A 22,878-nucleotide genomic window follows, 5' to 3' on the forward strand; every position below is an offset into this window, starting at 1 on the left:
CAAAGGTCAATTTTGTGATGCAAAACAAGCAATAAATGTACAGAAAGTAGGCACTTCACACATGGCAATATTCACATCTGATTCAGTGCTTAGGGCAAGTCTAGAGTTTCTGTGGCTTCAGTTTTCAAGAAGGGCAGAGCACAGGATCAACAGAGTGGAGGAGGAGGAGATCCAATCTGAAGAACCAAGTGAGGCAACTCTGTAAGGGAGGTGGCAGAATATATGGTCAGGCAATAACCAGGGTCTTTGGGCAAGCCTCCCAAAAGTACAAAAAGATCCAAATTCAAGGTCACAGGTTAAGAGAGTCCCAGAAGCTTGGTGGTCAGAGATAAAAACAACCAAATGTTACTACTGGTAGGGACAATGATGCAAGGAAGCAGCAGTTTCAGATTTCACACCACCAAGGGCTAGGGTCTAGATATTGCTCCAGCAAGCGCTAGGCTAATAAGAAACAAATTTAGCTGTACTCAGTTTCCATCCCAGCTCCTGTTTTATGCCAGAGGTAGGATAAATTAGAAATGAGCAGGCAATAAGGAAGAGTGTTGTGTATATCATGGACTAAACCAAAGATAGGGATTTGAGCACAAGAACACTCCCTTCTCCTGTGGTTTCCAGCAACTGGTGTTCAGAAGCATTGCTGCCTCCATTGCTAATAGCCATTGATCCCTCTCCCCTCCATGAATCTGTCTAATCCCCTTTTAAAGATTGGTGGCCACCACTGCCTCCTGTAGAAATTAGTTCCATAGTTTTAACTATGTACTGCGTATTATTATTTCCTATAGTGGAAAGATGGATTTTCTGTTCAAGGAAAAGGCTGCGTTCTTTAAAAACAGAACACCAAAACAACTTTCCACATTGCAACGAAACCTTTGCACAAAGTTAATCTTTTTAGGATATGCATCCAGGCTATGATGCAATCAAAAGTAAAGTTTGCTATTACAGAAAGAGTCTCGAATGTGAATTCTAGCAGATTAATACCTCATTTAGGCCACTTCTTCATTTATCAGGGATCATTCTGGTTGCATGTGTAAATTCAACCAGTTTGATTTCCTCAGACGATGTGCATCTCAGAGCTGTACTCTCCTGTTTGCGAGGTTCTGCTGAGAATGAATGTCGTTTCCTAGAGTCGAGGAAATTCAGCTCTATCCTAAACAGATAGTCATCGGCTTTTGGTTATAGGAAGGAGGCTTTTAGGCTTTTCCTTTCTCTTTTTAGAAATATGAGCTCCAAGGGAGAAATGCTTTCATCGCAGCTTTACAGACTTAACAGATGCTCCACAGTGAAATCCCTAAAGGATTGCATTAGAAAGTGCAATGGTGTAACTATATCTGTTGAGAAGATTAGACATCCCTGAAGAGGGGTGGATGCTTTGCATCTAGATGATTTTTGTTTGATTTATGATTTCTCCCATTAGCTGTCCTAAACTCAGATAATAGAAATCTTGGTGCTGTTACACTTTGAATTTCAGTAGCTGGCTGCTCTTACAGAGGCATGCAATAGCTCTCTCATTAGCTTTTTGACAAGCTGTCTGTCTCTACTCTGACCTGTTGTCCCAAATCATGAAAGCATAGGGAGTCCATTATGTGGCATAGTTTAGCCAGGGGTTATCTCTGGAAGCTATTTTCTGTGCTATGCTTAGCCTTGACTTATGCATAACAAAGGAGTTGTTCTTTTGAGCATAAGCAGAATGCACTTCCTTCCCCAGTGTGGGAGCATTTGATGGAAGGACTTCTGGGGTAGTGGGCAACACTTTCAGACAGGCTTGAGCTTCATTGCTTCTTTATTTAGAAATTAATCCCTGGAAATTTTAGACCTTATCCTGTACCATTGCTTTCATCCAGTCTATAATATGACCTTTGCATTTGTATAAAAATGGGCTCTGTATACAGTCACATCTGTATTGTGTTGTTCAAGGCACTTGAACAACTTCGTACTTTTGCCATTTTTGATCATATTAGATACTTGGGATTCTGTAGTTTGAAAGAGGAGGCATCCACAAATCCCCATAAAATAAAGCCATCAGTTCTTGCTAGTATGAATCTCTGCTCTGATTTTCTAGATGCAGTTAGTATTTGATCAGGCCTGTAATGCCCCAAACAGGGGCACCAGACTCTGACCTATCTTTTTTTAAAAAAAAGTAAGTCCCTAGCCCTTCTAGAAAGCAAGCTAGGAAGCATAATGTACAGGCAAGCTTCTAAGCCAGGGGTTGCCAACTCAATGCAGGTAGAGGGGCAAGTATAATGCTTGGGGGGGAGCTTTGTGGCACAGAGCACTTGCAGGACTGAGACTCCAGTTGGCTATGAAATTCATCCCCTCCTTTCTGGAGGGAAGCATTTTCTGGGGCAGTTGTGGGACACAGATGGAGAGGACAGGTAAAATACTTACCATTCCTCTGGATATTTGGAGAATGTTGGGAAGTGCTGAGAACTTTCCGCCTCCTCTGCTTTCGCTGCCAGTGGAATAACATTTTGAAAAGTGGGGAAGCTAAGAAGTGCTCTGCCTGACTGCCTTCTCTTTGCTGCCCATGGAGTGGCTTATGGAAAAGGTGGGGTGAGATAGAAGTTTTCTTGTCCATGGAGGGACTTTTTGAAAGCAGGATTGGTTGGGGGAGAGATGTGCCAGGGCCCATTTGCCTCCTCTTTGCCTTGTTGCCCACTCACTTCATGAAGCCAGGAGCTGGCAGCTACTTTGGCCATGATGGAGTTTTTGGAATATGTGTGTGTGGTGTGGTGGAGGAAGAAGTGCAGGATCCACTTGTTTGTGGTTCTATTTGTTTTGTTTTGCTGCCAGCCAACCACATGGAACAGTAGGCAGACGGCCACTTTAAAAAAATGTGTGTGTTGTGATGGTGTGTGTGTGTGGGGGGGGGAGACACTAATTGCATGTTGCTCATTTTGCTCCCTGCTAGCCATGTGGCAGGCAGCTGCTTGAGTGACTTTTTGAAAGTGCAGTGTGTGTGTGTGTGTGTGTGTGCGCGCGCGCGCATTGGGTGAATCATTCCATTGCTGCTGTATTTGTTCTGGTGGCTGCTGACAAATGGAGCAGGCAGCTAGCTGCTTGGGAGAGACCTTCGTTGAAAATGCAGGTGAGGGGAGTATATGAGAACATTTTCTTGTTTCTGCTGCATGTCATACATTGGAGCTTGTTGCAAAGCTGCAGGAAGGCAGCCTAGTACAAACGCCTCATGACCATCTCCTTTTTCCTGATTGTTCTCACATTGTTGGAGAGCAGTGCAGAGGCATTGCCATCACCATCATTGTTACCACCACCACTATCAACATCATCGTCATCACATTTCCCCTGATTGTTCTCAAGTGTCAGGGGCGAGACATAAGAAGAGCCTGCTGGATCAGGCCAATGGCCCATCTAGTCCAGGATCCTAGAATTGTAGAGTTGGAAGGGACCATGGGGATCATCTAGTCCAACCCCCTGCAATGCAGGAATCTTTTGCCCAATGTGGGGCTCAAACCCAGAACCCTGAGATTAAGAGTCTCATGTTCTACCAACTGGCCAACCAGATGCCTGGAGGGAACCCGCAAGCAGGACCTGAGTGCAAGAGCATTGTCCCCTCCTGTTGCTTCCAGTAACTGGTATTCAAAAGCATTACCCCCTCCAGCTGTGGAGGCACAGGCATAGCCATCAAAGCTAGTAGTCTTCGATGGTCCTTTCCTCCCTCCTCTCTTTTAAAGCCATCTAGGTTGATGGCCACAATGGCCTCCTGTGGGAGTGAGTTCCATAATTTAACTATGTACTGCCTAGTGGTGAGACATCATCATCATCATCATCATCATCATCATCATCATCACACACACTCCAATTATTCCCAACTGTTGGTCACTCTACCAGTCCTCATGGGCACCACTGATTGATTGCAATGTATGAACGCCACCGAAGCGATAACATGGGGTGGGGAGAGGGTTTAATTGCAGGAGATCCTGCAGCGCCAAGGAAAGTAGATGACTTTGAAGAAGGGGTTCTTGCACCCCCTGTTGGCTGCTTGAAACACCTAGCAGGATTTATGACTAACATGAAAGATCAACCAAGAATTTTACTAATGAAGACAGATAATTCCTCCCCTGCCCCCTCACAGCTCAGCCCCTTTTGTCCTCTTCCTTGCCCCCATGCCGTTCACTTCTCCTTGGCACTGAGCCCTCCTGGATTTACTCTCGCACTTCAAAGTCTCCTATCTTTGTGCTTCCAATGGCGTATGAAGAGACATTTACATAGGAAAATAAATCCTATGCAATTTTGCATTTATAGTCTGCCCCTGTTCCAGGAAGAATAACAGCATCCATTGGGTTTCCCTTCTTCCTTTTTCAGTTATTCAGACCTTGTGCTTCCTTCCACAAGGAGATGGATTTCCTTTGTACTTCCCCCATAGGAAGCATCAAGAGAGATTCTAGCCTTGATCACTGCAGGTGTGTAGGAAACCTTTTCTTATCTAACATGAGACCAAGAAAAACATGTGTGCCCTGCAGAATTTACCATGTAGCTCGGATATGCAAAGGATGATAAAAAATTCCTTTTCTTTACCCAGTGGCTTGATCCCTTCAATATGTATTGTAATACAAAAGAGTGTATATTTTCATCTCTGAGATAACACAAAGCTATTTATAAAGCCCCAAACCTGCAATTCTCAAAACTCTCAAGTAGTCCAAGAGGAATATCTCCAGGATAATGTGTGAGTGAGTTTTACTCCAGCACTGTGTTTCATATCATATGTGATTACTCTTCAAAAGAATAATTTCTAGTTATCTAGAAACTGCAACAAATGCTCTTAAAATGCACTTCCCTTTGGCAGTTTTCGTTGTCACCCAGAGTTGCTGCTGCCAGGGTTTTGTAGAGTGGCACAGACACCACCTCCTCCTTGACCCTGCATTTTTCAGATACTGTGGAAGATGGGGCACAGGACAACTGGGTCCAAGAAACATATAAGATGCTAGAGAAAGAGCACTGAAGTTGCCCATAAACAGTTAATGCCTGGCAGTGGACAGAGAAGGAACAAAGCTCAGCTGGACACAGTCTTGCCCACTACACTGGAATGTGCTTCTGCTTATATAATCACTTCTAAAATTGCAGTTCCTACTTTAAATTAGCATATGCAAATCTTCTGCAACTCTGCATCATGCTTTCCCCCTCTTTTTAAAAAAGTGATGCATTTCCTTTGTTTTGGCAATGCATGTGGGCCCCCTTCCTAGTGTCTTTTTCTTGACAGAACCCATTTTAATTTGCAATTCGGTTACTACAGGTTTTTAGCTGCTTCTTTTTAAAAAAATTTTTTTACACAGGATGATATTTCCACATTTCCCCTGTGACAATGGCTCTGAACAAAGCCAGGTAGCAAGGTTTGTTGTAAGCCGTGCTCTCACACAAACAAAGGTTTGGGAGTTTAGGGTAGCCATTCACTCAACCCTCTTAGAAAGCATCCTTTTAAATTGTGACACTGTGCACACTGAAGATGAAGGAGGAACCTGATCATTGGCATAGCTCTTCTTGCTCCCAGGCAGGCTGCCAAAGGCGGCTTCTTGGTGACGGATGTTTCAACAACAGGCTTAACTGACTAATTGGTTTGTCTCGTGGGGCTTTCAGATGAAATCTGCGCTGCTTAGATGAGTCAACTGGGTATTGATAAAAGTGGATGATAGATCAAGCACAGTATAAAGTTTAGAGGCAATGAAAGAATACATCAAGAGGAGGAGGGATATGACCAAGCTCCATTATTCCTACTCATTTCAATGCTGGTTTGTGTGCAAAATCCTTTTTATCACTTTCTTGTCTCAAAGTGTGTTTTCACAGATTGCAGGTGGTGATATGCGTTGGAATCCCAAGTGTGGTGGTTAGTTTTGAAGAAGAGAGATGCCAAAACTCACAACCCCACAATCTCTGACCTGAAAGGAAGACTTACCCACCCCTCTTAATCCAGCTGGGGGTGGGCTGTGAGTGGTGAAGGAAGTGCTATTCATGCATGTTCAGAGGCACTCTTTATTACAGTGGTACCTCGGGTTAAGTACTTAATTTGTTCTGGAGGTACGTTCTAAACCTGAAACTGTTCTTAACCTGAAGCATCCACTTTAGCTAATGGGGCCTACCGCTGCTGCCACGCCGCCGGAGCACGATTTCTGTTCTCATCCTGAAGCAAAGTTCTTAACCCGAGGTACCATTTCTGGGTTAGTGGAGTCTGTAACCTGAAGCATCTGTAACCCGAGGTACCACTGTATTTGCTTCATGAATTCTAGGGTTTGTTGTTGTTGTTTAGTCGTTTAGTCGTGTCCGACTCTTCGTGACCCCATGGACCAGAGCACGCCAGGCACTTCTGTCTTCCACTGCCTCCCGCAGTTTGGTCAGACTCATGTTTGTAGCTTCGAAGACACTATCCAACCATCTTGTCCTCTGTCGTCCCCTTCTCCTTGTGCCCTCCATCTTTCCCAACATCAGGGTCTTTTCCAGGGAGTCTTCTCTTCTCATGAGGTGGCCAAAGTATTGGAGCCTCAGCTTCACGATCTGTCCTTCCAGTGAGCACTCAGGGCTGATTTCCTTAAGAATGGATAGGTTTGATCTTCTTGCAGTCCATGGGACTCTCAAGAGTCTCCTCCAGCACCATAATTCAAAAGCATCAATTCTTCGACGATCAGCCTTCTTTATGGTCCAGCTCTCACTTCCATACATCACTACTGGGAAAACCATAGATTTTACTATACGGACCTTTGTTGGCAAGGTGATGTCTCTACTTTTTAAGATGCTGTCTAGGTTGGTCATTGCTTTCCTCCCAAGAAGCAGGCATCTCTTAATTTCATGGCTGCTGTCACCATCTGCAGTGATCATGGAGCCCAAGAAAGTAAAATCTCTCACTGCCTCCATTTCTTCTCCTTCTATTTGCCAGGAGGTGATGGGACCAGTGGCCATGATCTTCGTTTTTTTGATGTTGAGCTTCAGACCATATTTTGCGCTCTCCTCTTTTACCCTCAATAAAAGGTTCTTTAATTCCTCCTCACTTTCTGCCATCAAGGTTGTGTCATCTGCATATCTGAGGTTGTTGATATTTCTTCCGGCAATCTTAATTCCGGCTAGGGATTCATCCAGCCCAGCCTTTCACATGATGAATTCTGCACATGATCATGATCATGATTTCGCATGATGAATTCTAGGGTGGGCACACTTAAATATTCCCATTGCTTCAATGCCAAATCTTTTTTGAGAAATTTAGAAGTATGTGCAGAGTGCAGAAAACATTGAATTGTATCCTGCTGTTATCCATTGCCCCAGTGGCAATCCATTAATATTTTAAGATAACATTGGTGAACATGTAAAACAAGAACATGCATAGCCTCGGTCTATACCTGGCTTCAAAGCAATCCACAGGGTCAGAAATTCACTAGTCCAATTTGCCTTTGTAACCCCAGTGGAGGTCAATATCATGTTTTTTGCACGGCTCATCTTCTAAAGCTGTGATTCCCATTTAGTTTTGTGAGGGTATGTTAAAATTTGTGTTGTGTAATAATAATGTAGCTTGATCATGTGTATATGTACTCAGAAAGAATTCCCACCAAGGTAAATGTGCACAGGGTTCATAATGGACTCATCACTGCCTTCAAGACACATGCTACCACACCGTATTTTGATATCTTTAAATAGGTAAATTGCCTTTGAATGGGTCTGGCTAATATCAAATCTGACTTCCCAAACATTGTCAACTAATTAACTTTTAGGAATGCTGCCTTTTCTCCTGCAGATAAACAGAGAAGTGGACACAATGCAGTTTGACTTAATTAAAAGCTGAGCTTGTGGTGTGTGCATTTCTCAAGTAGTTTTTGGATACTTGGTTGCGAAGTCTGGTCACACATAAAAGAAATTTAAATCAGTAGCATAAATAACTCCATGTGGATTTAGTGAATCTGGATTGTTTTAAGCCATTGTGTAAACAGGAGTTTACTGTTGTCTTTGTGAGCCATATTGCAGAACCTCTCTTGTTTGAAATTCCTAGTTATCAATTTCCCCTATAATGCCCCAAGCCAGAGTCTTCTTTATAAATAGCAGTTGTGTTTATCCAAGCATTTGATTATCTAAATGGATGTTTCCACTGAGCCTCCTCCCCCAGGCCATTTTGAAAAATAGCAGGATTATACCAGGGGGTAGACTAAAAAAAACCATTTTACTCTACTCCAGCAAAGAGCTAGAATAATGTATTTTCAAATTAGATGGGGACAGAGGTTTAATAGAGTGATATACCTCTCTAGGCCACTTCACATACTGACAGAATAGGTTGTTGCTTCCAAAAACTTACAACACATGTTATTTTTCGCGATGTGAATAAAGAAAATAAGATATACAGTCTAGGTGAAGAAGTTAACTTTTGTTGGATCATGTTCTTTTGGTGAAGGAGTAGTGAAGGAGTATTTTGTATACTCCTTTACTAACAGAGCAGTATAAGGAGGGCACTTTTCTACTTTAAAAAAGGGTTTTTTCCCATTTTCTTGGCATTATCCCCAGGTGGAAACCCTCACTTAAATGAAAGACTCTGTTCACACACACACACCATATGACACTTGGAGATCAACAAAAGGTTAGAAATTAGCTGAGAATAAAATCAAGAGAGAGTGAGGTATGCTTATGAAATATTGTGCTCTCCATATCCAGTTTTGTTTTGCAGGATACAGTTTATGCACTCGAGAGGTCAAGCTACTTAGAGGGATTGATTAATAGTTTTATTTTTTAATGATACCAGAAAAAGTTGGATGTGATCCACTGAACTCTTCAACTGGATACTTATCGGACTAATAGAGACTGCTCAGCTGTATTTAATTTTCCCCAACATTTCAAGGAGATAATAGAAAAAGTATTGTGACTGTTTCTTTGCCTAACTGAATTGCTTGTTCCACTTCACCTGTATTGTGAGAGTGTTTTTAATCCATCTTTACAAGGTCCATCTTGCCTTTCTGAGGATGTTATAAGGAGAGTGTACGTTGTTTTGCGACATGCTTAGAGCAACTAGGGAAAATATTTATTTATTTGGAATACTTGCAAACTGCTAAACATTACCAAATACCATAGGAGTGTACAATGACAATACAAATACAACAGACAAGAAGCGAAAAGAACAGAGAGATAAATCCAGTACTACTCACAAGTCAACTCATTCTTCTGGGAAAGCATATAGAAATAACACCTAATGAAATGTGTAAACTGTAAGAGACTGTTAAGTTCAACAGGCAGTGTGATCCACAAGGCAGGTGCCACGGCACTGAAGGACTTGGTCTGAGCTGACATGAATTGATCCTCCAGTTCATGTAGTGCCACAAGGAGAGCTCCCACAAGGAGAATCAGTAGCACAGATGTTGTAAAGGTGTGGCGATCTGTTGTAGAACAACCCCATTGAAAAGATAACGGTGTAGTGGTTAAGAGCGGTAGTCTCGTAATCTGGGGAACCGGGTTCGTGTCTCCGCTCCTCCTCATGCAGTTGCTGGGTGACCTTGGGCTAGTCACACTTCTTTGAAGTCTCTCAGCCCCACTCACCTCACAGAGTGTTTGTTGTGGGGGAGGAAGAGAAAGGAGAATGTTAGCCGCTTTGAGACTCCTGAAGGAGAGTGAAAGGTGGGATATCAAATCCAAACTCTTCTTCTTCTCTTCTTCAGTGGTTACCCAGACCTTGCTGCTGGTTGTGAAGGGGGGCCCCATGACAGCTCAAGCTTTAGGCCCCCAAAATGTAGGTCCGCCACTGGTCGTGAATTAATTTTTGAGAGCCAGACCATAAACAGGGCTCAAATCCCTTCTTGGCTATGTAGCTCAATAGGTGACCTTGCCTCTCAGCCAAACCTACCTCACAGGGTTTTGGAGATTAATTGAGGGGGGGACACCACTATGTACCCCACCTTGAACACACTGGAGGAAAAAGTGGAACATGAGTGCAATCAATCAATAATACTTTAGTAGGGTTACCTTGCAGTATTTCCAGATAATCATATTTCCAAGGTGACGTATTTCCATGGTTGCTGAATACTGCGTTCCTTGCCATCTTTAGATGGGATGAACATGCTGGAAATTGTATCTGAGTAAACATGTGGAGGTTCAGGCTATGGGACATCAGTGTTAGAACACTGAGTCCTGCTCCATAACTCCTACATTCTCTAATCCACCCCCCCATGTTAACTGCAGAAGGAACTGGCTGCAGAAGGCACAGAATAAATCAATGAAAAAAATATGTTTGTTATAAAGCTGTTTATGTTGTTTCCTACAAATCAGTAATTGTTTTGTGGTTGGAGAACCTTGTTGTTTAACCTCAAAAATATTTCTTCTAGCTCCTTAGAAATTTCATACCAATTTAACTAATAGAAACAAGAAACGTTGAGCTTGAAGTCTATTAGTAAGGGAGGGTGTTGCAGCCCCTTTTAGGGTTTCTTCACAGACTTTTCCTGTCAGTGCTATGGAATGCACAGAAATGAGGAACGTCTGTGCCCTTTTTCCTATCAGAAGAAAAAAGTGGTTCATTGTTTTATACAACGGATCTTGCACACAAAACATCAAAAATAAGAGACTTGCCTTTACAATGCTAAACCCTTTTACACTATCTTTTTGCACTAACTACAGTTGAAAAAAAAAAGCAGAGACATCACCTTGCCGACAAAGGTCCGTATAATTAAAGCTATGGTTTTTCCAGTAGTGATGTATGGAAGTGAGAGCTGGACCATAAAGAAGGCTGATCACCAAGGAATTGATGCTTTTGAATTATGGTGCTGGAGGAGACTATTGAGAGTCCCATGGACTGCAAGAAGATCAAACCTATCCATTCTTAAGGAAATCAGCCCTGAGTGCTCACTGGAAGGACAGATCCTGAAGCTAAGGCTCCAATACTTTGGCCACCTCATGAGAAGAGAAGACTCCCTGGAAAAGACCCTGATGTTGGGGAAGATTGAGGGCACAAGGAGAAGGGGACGACAGAGGACGTGATGTTTGGACAGTGTTCTCGAAGCTACCAAGATGAGTTTGATCAAACTGCGGGAGGCGGTGGAAGACAGGAGTGCCTGGCATGCTGTGGTCCATGGGGTCACGAAGAGTCGGACACAACTAAACGACTACACAACAACAGTTCGAAAGCACGTCAAAGTGCAAGTAGATAAATAGGTACCTGTCTGGTGGGAAGGTAAACAGTGTATCCATGTGCTGCTCTGGTTTCGCCACATGACCCAGAAAAACAGTCTGCAGACAAACGTCGGCACCCTCAGCCAGTAAAGCGAGATGAGTGCCGCAACCCCAGAGTTGTCTGCAACTGGATATAACTGCCAGGGGTCCTTTACCTTTTTACATTTGGCATGCCAAATGCCTTCAGACATTTTCTTGAAAAGGTCACCAATTCCTTTACACCACTGTACAAACTTATTGGTGTTAAGAAATTAACACCATCTAACTTAAATGTGGAAATGCAATTAATAGCTGTGAGGTACTTGATCATGAGCACAGAGAGGGAGATATAACTCCTTTCCCATGTACCACAGTCCCATCAAAGTTGACTTTCTCAAAGTTGCTATTTTCCCCAGGTGTGATGCTAACCTCAGCCTTTAATATGCACATTAGGGAAGCCATTAAGCATTTTACACATCTAAAGAGTGTTGGGATACTGCCAGGGAGATAAAGTCCATCTGAGCCCCAAGCTCGGTGCCGGACGATCCATCGACCTCCCTTAGTCACGCAGTATCTAGCAATTATAGCGACACGAAGCCTCAAGAAAAGATAGCCACATTCTTGGACTTGTGCACACTCTATCAGCAGAATTCACACAACAGAAGTTGCACAGCATGAGAGCAGAACATGCATATTTACAGTTTATTAGGCGTTGGTCAGAACAAAGAAGGCATGACCGTCTGCTCCGACTGCTCAGGCAAAACAGCCAAAAACGAAACGAACTTACAACATAAACATCCTGTGAGACAGGAACTTACGCAGGCTGTTATACAAACATCCTGCTCCCTTTTAAGGTGGAACGGAAATATCCTAACATCCTCCCCCTTTCCGTGTAACCTGTAGTACCTGTGGTTCAACCCAATTGCAACCTTTGTGCGTAAACCTTCAGTTGTTCTCTGTTAACAACCTTAGACAACAGATCAGCAGGAATTTCATTTCCTGGCATGTAGGACACCTGAATGAGTCCTTTCTGAATACACTCTCTTGCACGATGTAGCTTAATCTGCAAGTACTTGGTCCTTTGCTTGCAACTCTCCGAGTTCAGCAAAGCCAAACAAGATCTATTGTCTTGATACACTTGTATAGGACATTTCACAGAAACCCCAATGTCCTTAAACAGTTGCATCAACCATTCACAATCCATGAGTGAAAATGACAGAGCATTGAGTTCTGCTTCACAGGAACTTAGGCTAACTGTCGTCTGCTTTTTGCACAACCAGTCAAACAGGCAGTGGTTGTACATGTAGCATACTCCAGAAGTGCTTGTACCATCCGTGGTGTCACTTCCAAAACTTGCATCTGCAAAGATTTCAAGACCTCCAGTCTTCTGACTGGTGAACCTCAGCCTGTAGTGCATAGTCCCTTTCAAATAGCGGGCTATGCGCTTCAGAGCTTTCCAATCCTGAACAGTAGGATTGTTAGCATGTCTGCTAAGCAGGTTAGTGCTTACAGCAATGTCAGGTCTCGAACATCTAGCAATGAAATTCAACTTGCCTAGAATGCATCTGTACAGCGTTGTGTCAGAAAACGCTTCAGCAGTACTGTCTACCTGGTAACCTGTCACCATCGGTGTGTCTGCTGGGTTTGCATCAACCAAATTCAACCTGGTTAATACATCAGTAATTTTCTGTGTTTGGTGTACCAGAAAATTACCTGCTTGGTCCCTCTCCACCTGCAGAGAAAGATAGTTGGATACCTCACCAAGATCCTTCATGTCAAAGTGCTCCTTCAGCTGAGCTAGGGTGCTTTGGTAGAAAGCCTGATTCTTCCAAAACATCAGAAGATCATCAACAAAACATAAACAATACAGTTTGTTTTGCCCCTCCTCCTTGACAAACACACATGGATCAGCTTTGCCCTGGTGAAAACCTAGAGAAAGCAACGTTTCAGTGAGTTTTGTGTTCCAACACCTGGCACTCTGCTTGAGACCATATAAGGATTTCCGCAGTTTACAGACCATTCCCTTCTGTATCTGCATCCCGTCAGGTGGAAACATGTACAGCTCCTCCCCCAAAATCCCGTACAAAAAAGCTGTATTTATGTCATGATGGGAAACATGCAGTTTCTCCTCCGCAGCGATCTTGAGCATCAGCCGAATGCTCTCATATTTGACCGTGGGTGAGTAGGTCTCGTGGTAATCCTGCCCTGGTACCTGTGAAAAACCTCTGGCAACCAATCTGGCTTTGTGTCTGACAACCTTGCCATTCTGGTCTGTCTTGGCCTTGAAGACCCATTTGCTGCCAACCAGTCTCATTCCTGGGACTACCGGTACCAGTTCCCAAGTCTGGTTCCTGTTCAAGGAATCAACTTCAGCCTTCATGGCATTAAGCCAAGGCTCAGCATCTTTAGAGGTTAACTCCTGGACCTCTTTGAAGCTTGAAGGTTCCCACACCTTCTCTGAGCTACTAAGAACAGCAGTTGCCATCTTAGCAAACTCATCAGCAAATCTCTTAGGAGGTTTGCCTTTGGTCGCCCTTTCAGACCTGCGAACCAGACGCAAGTCTTCTGGACTCATCTCCTCCTTCTTAGGAGAAAAACGACCAATGGTGAACAGTGGTTCTTCCAGTTCATTGTCAGACTCATCAGATGGTCTGACTGAGGCCTTTGCGCTCTTGTAGTCTGCTGTGTCATCACTGTCACTGACAGCAGCAGCAGCGCCGCCCACTGAACTGGAATCCGAACTCTGATCATCATCATCATCATCCTCATCCTCAGTTTCCTCAGCTTTCTCAGCATGATCTGCTTTCTTCACATCACCTTCATCCTCCTCTGGGTAACTCTGGAAAATTCCCACATTTTCCCCCCACTTAGGATTGTACTCAACACTCCTTGTGAACTTTATGGATTTTGAGTTAGTCATCCATACCCTGTATGCACCTTTTTCGTACCCCATGAACAAACCATGTGCCCCACGCTTCCCAAGCTTGTTGCTTTGTGGGGTGTGTACCCACATGTCAGAACCAAAGATTCTCAAGTGCTTGGTGTTAGGTTTCTTACCAAACATCTTCTCATAGGGAGTGCAACCAATAGGTGATGACAGTCTGCGATTAAAACTGTAAACAAAATTCGAGAGAGCTTCCCCCCAAAACTTCTCAGGGAGGTTGGCATCATGCAACAAGGTTTTTATTCCTTGCAGCAACGTTTGATTTGCTCTCTCCGCAAGCCCATTCATCCATGGCGATCTAGGCGTTGACAAGTCATGCTGGATTCCCTTCTCAGTCAGGAAAGCTTCAAACTGCTGAGAAGTGAACTCCCCGCCCCGATCAGTAAACAGACAGCCAATACGTTTACCATGAGCATTCTCCAACCAAGCACAGAATGCCTTGAACTTAGGAAAAGCTTGCGATTTCTGCTCGAGCATAAACACATGAATGTACCTGGAAAAAGAATCAATTAGAACCATGAAGTACCTTGCTCCTCCCAAAGAGGGCGCTAGAGGACCTACCAGGTCTGCGTGAACTAGCTGGTAGGGTTTGGAAGCCTGCCTGCTAGACTCCTTGCCTTTTGGAGCAACCTTCACCTTGTTCTCTGCACAAGATACACATTTCATGTGAAATTTGCAAGGTTTGATGTCCAAACCTTCAACCAACTCAGGCATCTTGGCTAGCGCTTGCCAAGAGAGGTGACAAAATCTGCGATGTGCATCGTGAATGCATCCTGCATGAAGAACCTTGTTAGTTTGTGCAACACAACAAGTATCAGCATTAGACACAGCAACATCATCATAAGTTAGACTGAACAAACCATCCATCAACTTTGCATGCAAAATGTCCTCTTTGCCTTTTCTGATGACACAGACAGTCCTCTTGAAGGAAACCTCAAAACCACGCCCAGTCAGCTGTGGTACACTAATCAAATTGCCCGCAGCTCCTGGAACAAAAAGTACATCTTTGATGGTCATATTCAGACTTGCAAGTTTCACAGTCCCAACTCCTGTAGCTTGCAAAGTCCTTCCATCAGCCAGCTGGACCTCTCCATCTTGAGGTGTGAAGGAGATGAACAGATGGCGGTCTTTGGTGAGATGGCGCGTGGCCGCAGAATCCACAATAAACCTGGCCTTCCCCTTCGAAGCAGATTTGCTGGCAAACAAAACCTTGTTTTCCACCAGCGTGGGCTTTTGCAGCTTTCCCCCCTGCTCCTGGCCATCAGACTTGCCTTTAGCCTTTGGTGAAGCTGTGCCAGCAAACAAAGCCTTGTTTTCCACTGGCGTGGGCTTTTGCAACGTGCCCCCCTGCTCCTGGCCATCAGACGTGCCTTTAGCCTTTGGTGGAGCTGTGCCAGCAAACATAGCCTTGTTTTCCACTGGCGTGGGCTTTTGCAACTTGCCCCCCCGCTCCTGGCCACCTGCAAGCATCTTGCTCTGTTTACATCTGGTCTTCCGGCCTCTGCAAAGGCTCTGACCTTGGTTCTCACGGGAAACAGAGCTCTCAGCTGCCGACTCCTTGGCTCCCCCTGGAGGCTGGAATGCTGCCTGGGATGACATCACAGTCAGCTCCCCCTGCAGCTTGCAACCGGTGCCCTCGGCATCTCTGCATTCACTTGCATTCTGGGAAACAGCCAGGACCTCCGACGCAGTCAAACTCTGGGCTGGGATGACTGGCAGATGGGCTATCTTCAAAGCATTCCACATCTGACGTGCAGTCGTGTTGCCAGCTAGCGTAGCAATTTCCTCCAGAGAGACGGACAAGACTATTACGTCTATGGCTCTCGAATTCTGAGCCTCCCATCTCCCTGTCAGAGGAACTGGAGGGGCTTCACTGACAGTTTGCCAGACTCCAAACTGACGCAGCAAACTCTCACACCATTTTGCCCAGGTCTCATAATTGTCCCGATTTAATTTTGGGCACTCAGCAGCTTCAGAGGCTTGGAAAAACTCCATTCCAGCTCTTAACGTCAGCCGTGAGTCTTCTTCACTTCAGAGACTCCTTATCTTGGCACCCATAAATCACGAAGCCTGCTTGGCTCGGCTCCCAGGCCAATTAGGCCAGCCGGACATCAAAGAGGCTGCCGCGGCAACAGAAAAGCCTCTGCTTTCGCTTTTCCCAACACATACCTCAGCAGTCTGTCGCAGTCTTACTCTCCTGCAAGTGCCGTGAATCTGGGCCCGAAACCTGTTGTTGGGATACTGCCAGGGAGATAAAGTCCATCTGAGCCCCAAGCTCGGTGCCGGACGATCCATCGACCTCCCTTAGTCACGCAGTATCTAGCAATTATAGCGACACGAAGCCTCAAGAAAAGATAGCCACATTCTTGGACTTGTGCACACTCTATCAGCAGAATTCACACAACAGAAGTTGCACAGCATGAGAGCAGAACATGCATATTTACAGTTTATTAGGCGTTGGTCAGAACAAAGAAGGCATGACCGTCTGCTCCGACTGCTCAGGCAAAACAGCCAAAAACGAAACGAACTTACAACATAAACATCCTGTGAGACAGGAACTTACGCAGGCTGTTATACAAACATCCTGCTCCCTTTTAAGGTGGAACGGAAATATCCTAACAAAGAGTTGGTCAAGTACAGGTGTGTTACCATAGAAACAACTAACTAGTAATTCCTTCAGTAGGCCTTTTCTCCCTTCACCTGGCTGGATGCCGCATCATCCTAGGAGTAGGAAAACAAAAGGCCAGTTTTGTCTAGTCCCACCTAGAGCCATGAAGACACAAAGGCTTTATTTGCTCTCTGGATGGCCGACCAATTCAATTGGTGTCAAAGAAGGACAGAACTTTTTTTATGTACGCTACAACAGCAGCAAGAATACTTATTGCAAAGTATTGGAAGACACAAGATCTACCCACTTTGGAAGAATGGCAGATGAAGGTGATGGACTATATGGGATTGGCAGAAATGACCGGCAGAATCCGAGACCAGGGAGAAGAGTCGGTAGAAGAAGATTGGAAGAAATTTAAAGACTATCTACAGAAATACAGAATGATGTTGGATTGAAATTAAGTGGTTTCCAGCTGTAATGCTTTAAGAGAATATGAAAAAAAAAGGATTATAAATAGGTAATAATATAATGGTAAGGATTTGCTGAACTAATAATTTGTGGTGGAATACAAAAAAGGGAGGTATGAGGAGGTCCGGAAAACAAGTTAAAGGAAAATAAGCAATTGAAAATTTATGTGTTTTTATTTTTATTTTTTATTCTGTATTTTTGTTATATATCTGTTTTTTCTTTTCTTTTATTGTAATATCTTAAAAAATCTTAATAAATATCTTATAAAAAAATATTTGCTCTCTGGATGGACTCCAAGCCTCTGGCTTTAGGGACCCCCAAAGAGACTTAATTGGGGAGCAAGACCTGTGAGAGTGTTAATGATGTGGCCCCTTCCATTTTAGGCTTCCATGTTATTTATATATGTTAAAATAAAATAGTTTCATGCAAGACTTGACTAATCTAGTCCACACTAGGGCAAATCACTTTCTAGCAGATTGCCTTAAGAGAATGCTCAGTATCAGACCCACAGTGCCTCTTCAATGGCAAGGAGGCAAGGGTACTGCAGTCCACCAGGCAAAATAGGTTTGTTTTGTCTTCAAAGCCAAAGCATGATACATTTTGCATTGATTTAATTTAAGGTGCAGTGAAAGTCCAGCATGAATGTGCTGAATGTCTCCAAAAGGTGTAGCATTAGTGCAAAACCAGAAAGGAAGGAAGGAAGGAAGTGTATAAAGCAGGTACCGGGGGGGGGGTGCACATCCACAACCTGATTAAAAGGCTGAACTATGGTGATGGCATAGCTCACTCTGATCACACAAATGCCCCTTTCTCTTCATGACATGGCACAGAGAAGGGCTGGAATGAAGTTACTGATGTGTGTGTGGATTACTGGTCTCAGATGTGCTGCACATCTGATTCTCACTGCTCCTTTTCGAAACTGCTATGCAAGTATTTCCCAATTAGCAGGAATTCACCTTGTGAGGAGCGAGGTGGGAGTGGGACTAGGCTCTTGTTAAATACCCATTCATTCCTTCATTCCATGCATATGCTGAAGCCATGCTCTTTATAACAACCCCCTGCAAGCCTCTTGCTGGTAGGAATGGGGCTGAGCATGGGATTGTGATTTGTTCCCTCTGTTGCATGAAAACTTCTGCTCATTCAAATGCACTGCTCAACCATTCGGCTAAAATCTCGTGGCTACATGTTGCTGGCACAAACATTTAATTCCAAGCTTCATAAGCAATAGTGCTGTAGGATGCATTGTGGTTAAAGTGAGGTCTTTGGTCAGATTCAAACCATTTTATTAAACTGGTTAATTAGCAATTTGAAAAGGAAAAAATCAAGGTCTTAAGGTCTCCTCGGGTCACTGCCAAACCACAGCCTATTAACTACTCCTGCCTTTCAGCAGCAATAATGATGAGGTTTTGAGAACATATGGAATCAACTAGGTGAAAGGCTTTTATGAGGAACTTTAACAGGGGGCATGATTTTGCAAACAGAAATTCTAGCAGACGATTTCATGGATTTGCTTCCTCAACTGTCCCTTTAAAGAAACCAAACTCCTTCCTCATTGAGGGATGTCAGATTCAGACAGGCTTTCTCTCGGACACTGGGGGGAGCCTTTTAAGTGGCTCCCCCTGGACCTGTTTTTCAGAGTTTGTTTCCTTGACACTCACCTCATTGTGGTGACTTTCACAGCTCGTCAACCCCCTGTCATAGCATGGAGCGAGTTAGGGATGGTGAGGAAAAACCAGCCTCCTTCAGGAAACTAATGGAATTACTGGTTTTACACAAACACATAATTTCCTTGGTATTTTGTGAGGTTCTGTATTTTGATTGACTCAAGAACAGATTTAGCATAGTCATCCCTCTCCCCATGACAAGAGGGGGCCTTAAATCCCACCTGTTTTATCTTCCCCCAATCCTATATACCTGAAGAACATGTGTCTGCACACACAAACATTTTTTCTCAGTACTCCTTCCTACCAGTGCAGTGGGTACCTCGGGTTACAGGCGCTTCATGTTACAGACGCTTCAGGTTACAGACTCTGCTAACCCAGAAATAGTACCTCGGGTTAAGAACTTTGCTTCAGGATGAGAACAGAAATCGCGCGGTGGTGGCAGCGGTAGTCCCCATTAGCTAAAGTGGTACCTCAGGTTAAGAACAGTTTCAGGTTAAGAACGGACCTCCAGAACAAATTAAGTTCTTAACCTGATGCACCACTGTATTAAATTGGTGGGCAGGATTCTGAAGCTGCTGCCTATGAGACACCTTCTCTTGCCAATTGGTTGGCTTGTATCCACCCATTTTCAGCAGATTTCCATTTCTCCCAAGATATGTCTACAGCACAGTTCTAAATCAGCTTGACTGTCCAGCCCCCCTGTTGCTTTTTATGGGTATGGTGAAGGCTTCACGTGCAGGTGTTAAAACTCAGCTCTGCACCATGTGATGTTGTGAACTAAAATAATGACTTCTGATGGGTAGATAATGCCAGGCTTACAATCAAATTGCATATTTACTGAGAGCGATTCAAGATCGTGATGAGCAGGTTAAGGTGCATCTGTGCCAGTCTTTCTCACAAGAAGAAGCAGTCTTTTTTCTAAGTGGAGTTTCAAATGAATGAATATAAAATAAGTTACTTCCTCACAAGTAACAGAAACACCAGTAATCCTGCCCAAGTGCCTGTGTATGTATGAATTGTTAGCATGTGAAACATAAAAGCCTAGAAAGAATTGTGATATTTATGTTTAGAAGCTTTCTCCTATTTGTTATAAACACCACCTTCAAGCCCTTTGCCATTCTCACTGTCAAAGCAGTTAAAGAAGGATTTTTTCTTTTAATCGTAAAGAGTGATAGTGATCCTGAAAAATCATGAGGTGGGGGGATCTTGGATGGGCAGAGCAGGATGCATCAAGTCAGTACATTTTGCACCACTTTTTATTAAAGGAAGAGGAAAGGGGAAATTATTAGAGGCAAGGACAATTCTTCAAATTCCACTTTTTAAAGTTGAGAAGGGAGACAGAGGGGGCGGGGAAGGCCTTACTTTTTAAATGGTTTATGGTGATTTGTCCTGTTTATCTATAGGAAGCAAATCCAGAACTTTTTGATCTGGAGTTGCAGACTTTGTGGCACAATAAAACAGTGATTTATGGGCAGCTTCATGTGATTCCTTGGAACAGGTGGCATTTTAAGCAGCTGTATATTTCTTTCCTGGAGCTTAGAATGGTCCAAATCCACTGACTTTTATTGAGAATTCTCAGTACAAAACCTGTACACATGTGTGCATGGTTTTCTACCTGCCCCTAATTGGAGAAGGTGATAATTCTGTCTAAGATGCTGTGGCCTTTGAATGCATTTCGATCAAATTCAAATCCCAAATCTCATTATAATTTCAAGGCCAAACGAGCAAAGGCTGCAGTTCCCAATCCATTTAACTATGAAGTAGCCCTGTTGGTTTTGTTGGGGCTATTCTAAAGTTCAATTGCTTGTGGATTACAGCCAAAAGCACTTGCCGCCTGAGCAGCTGATCTGTTTGAAAAGGGCAGGGCAATTTTCCAAGGTGCCTGAACTATTATTTCATACAGTCTCACTGACATTGCTGACAACTCCTGAAGTCCAAAGTAGACCCAAGCAGTCCAATGCAGTTTGTTGTTGTTGATTAGTAACATTTTGTTCTGCATGTGTTCTTTGAAATTAACATTTGCTGAATTAAGCATTTGTTGTGGTGTAAGTCTTTTTATGGGTATGGTGAAGGCTTCGTGTGCAGCTGTTAAAACCATGTGACATTGTGAAGTAAAATAATGATTTCTGATAGGTAGATAAAGCCAGGCTTGTTTGCCATTTGTATTTGCATTGTATTGGCTGGGCTTTTAGAGGGCAAAATGTCTTGCATCGTGTACATATGTACAAAGCAACTTTTACAGCAGCTCTAGAGTTCCAATAGCTTTTCTAAAACAAGGAATAAATATGTTAAAAATAATGTGGCTTTATAGTAAAGGTGTAATGAACGTTGACCTGTAGTTAAGAAGCAGCAGCTATTGCGCTAACAATCTCCTGGGAATGTTTAAGGGCACATTGTGGAAGTACAGTTTAAATTTGTCATTACTGGAAGCACAAGAAAATGTATGAGGACCAGGAGTCACATATCATTCCATCCTACCCTCTCTGCAAGTTGGCTTACTCAGAAGTCCAAATCTTTCCCCCACATGTCTAAGCCTAGGCTTCAGCATTTTCTATGACCCATAAAATGTGAGATTAGCATCTCCCTAATTTAAACAGGCTGCAAAAAGCATAGGTTTAAAGGATTTCTTACCTTTTGAGGCTTATAGGCTAGGGAGGAAATAGCTCATCCAAGGATTTCCTGTGGATTCAAAATATTGGACTAATAAAAATAAAAGCAAAGAAAAAGATTGATTGGAAGAAGAGAGGTATAAAATGCTTACGTTTCAGAGTTATTTCACTGACAATCTTACCTAAAATATAAGAATTTAACTTGGAGATGTTTTTTTCTCTTTGGCTAACTTGGAACCTATTCAAATAGCACTGGTTGCATCATGGCTGTGGGACAAATGTGTGAAAACCTCCAACCTGTGAAGAGCTGCATAATAATAATAATCATAATAATTTATTGATTTATTTATACCCTGCCCATCTGGCTTGGTTTCCCCAGCCACTCTGGGCAGCTCCCAACAGAATATTAAGAACATGATAAAACATCAAACATTAAAAACTTCCCTAAACAGGGCTGCCTTCAGATGTCTTCTAAAAGTGAGATAGCTGTTTATTTCTTTGACATCTGATAGGAGGGCATTCCATAGGGCGGGCGCCACTACCTAGAAGGCTCTCTGCCTAATATGCCCAGGATAAGCTTTCAGAACCACTAAGGTTCAAAAAGCACCACCAAATTTTTATTTTATTTTGTTGGACAGTAAGGTTTTTCTCAAGGGTATGGTTAAATAGTGATTTGACAAGAGTTTACAAACAGACTACAACTACTGCTTGACTCTCTCTCTCTCTCTCTCTCTCTCTCTCTCTTAGACAGCTGAGTTGCTTGTCATAATTCTTTACATTCTAATGTACCTTAAGAAATGTAGCTCAGATGAATATGATCATTAAAATGGCTGATCTGGTTTCTTCTGGATTATCTTTTTGACAAGGACGAGAGATTTCACTGTAGGGGAGAGAGAACATCAGTTGACAGTGCCTCCCCCACCCATGTGACTGAGAAGTATTGTGGACTGCCACCCACGAAGGTTTAAACTGACAGATAGCGGTCAGCTATCATTAAACTGCTGTCATGATCTCAGCAGCCACATCTTCATAAAAAGGCAGTTTGGTTTAGCATAATTGCTCCAACATTGTGTTCATTCAGCAGTGACACACCCACACCCAATATTAATGGGGCTGAATCATGAATAAAATCTAGGGACAAACACATCTTGGAGGTAGGCAAGGGATATATATTATGGGAGATAAGCTATTAACTATCCCATTGCATAACTGGAAGTCAGACTTTGTAAGCAACCATGGTTCTGGTCGCTTCTTCTAGAGCTGAATGTCATTCTGGTGCTATGCTGCCAGGCTGAGCCATGGATCAGTGATAGGTTAGTTGCTCGCTTTGAGCTCTGTCTGTGGGTAGGGAGTAAAATCTGCTGCTTGAAAACAGGTCAGGATAAAACCTCAGGTCCAGGAGGATGCTGAATTGACTTCAATAAGAGATTGAAAATGTTGTTTTAGATGACCAGGCTTTGAATTGGGAGCTAG

The 22,878-nt window shown here is 43.3% G+C and overlaps 1 protein-coding gene across 1 annotated transcript in view; it reads left to right on the forward strand.

Annotated features, from left to right (window-relative positions):
- TRABD2B (TraB domain containing 2B) overlaps window positions 1–22,878 on the forward strand; it is a 239,441-nt gene that overhangs the window by 140,508 nt on the left and 76,055 nt on the right. The gene's annotated exons all lie outside the window — the stretch shown is intronic.

Source organism: Podarcis raffonei, chromosome 6 (genome assembly GCF_027172205.1).
Source record: "Podarcis raffonei isolate rPodRaf1 chromosome 6, rPodRaf1.pri, whole genome shotgun sequence".
Classification (NCBI taxonomy): domain Eukaryota; kingdom Metazoa; phylum Chordata; class Lepidosauria; order Squamata; family Lacertidae; genus Podarcis; species Podarcis raffonei.